Source organism: Dendropsophus ebraccatus, chromosome 12, assembly GCF_027789765.1.
Source record: "Dendropsophus ebraccatus isolate aDenEbr1 chromosome 12, aDenEbr1.pat, whole genome shotgun sequence".
Classification (NCBI taxonomy): Eukaryota; Metazoa; Chordata; class Amphibia; order Anura; family Hylidae; genus Dendropsophus; species Dendropsophus ebraccatus.
The window spans coordinates 89,432,158-89,433,227 of record NC_091465.1 but is presented as its reverse complement, the minus strand read 5'-3'; positions in this window follow the sequence as shown (position 1 = coordinate 89,433,227).

The window sequence follows — 1,070 nt, the reverse complement described above, 5'->3', positions numbered from 1 at the left end:
CGTCCCACGTGATCTTATCCCTTGTGCCCTATGGTTGCTATAGTAACGCAGCTGACACTTCGCGTCCTCCATGTTCCCTGAGCTGTGGCTTAACCCCTTCCTCTCCATATCATCTAATATCCTCAACCTTAACCCCTTCCCCCTCCTCATTTTGCATTGTCCTCTCCTGTTCATTTTATGCAGTTTAGCACAGTCTCCCTACATGTCTTTGGAGGTTCAGGAAGCTGTATCCTCCTACTTATGTATCTATCCTGTATCTAAGCTGTATACGGCTGCTGTATCACACTCTCTCCTTATGTATCTATCCTGTATCTAAGCTGTATACGGCTGCTGTATCACACTCTCTCCTTATGTATCTATCCTGTATCTAAGCTGTATACGGCTGCTGTATCACACTCTCTCCTTATCTATGTATCCTGTATCTAAGCTGTATACGGCTGCTGTATCACACTCTCTCCTTATGTATCTATCCTGTATCTAAGCTGTATATGGCTGCTGTATCACACTCTCTCCTTATGTATCTATCCTGTATCTAAGCTGTATATGGCTGCTGTATCACACTCTCTCCTTATCTATGTATCCTGTATCTAAGCTGTATACGGCTGCTGTATCACACTCTCTCCTTATCTATGTATTTATCCTGTATCTAAGCTGTATACGGCTGCTGTATCACACTCTCTCCTTATGTATCTATCCTGTATCTAAGCTGTATATGGCTGCTGTATCACACTCTCTCCTTATCTATGTATTTATCCTGTATCTAAGCTGTATATGGCTGCTGTATCACACTCTCTCCTTATGTATCTATCCTGTATCTAAGCTGTATACGGCTGCTGTATCACACTCTCTCCTTATGTATCTATCCTGTATCTAAGCTGTATACGGCTGCTGTATCACACTCTCTCCTTATGTATCTATCCTGTATCTAAGCTGTATACGGCTGCTGTATCACACTCTCTCCTTATGTATCTATCCTGTATCTAAGCTGTATACGGCTGCTGTATCACACTCTCTCCTTATGTATCTATCCTGTATCTAAGCTGTATACGGCTGCTGTATCACACTCTCTC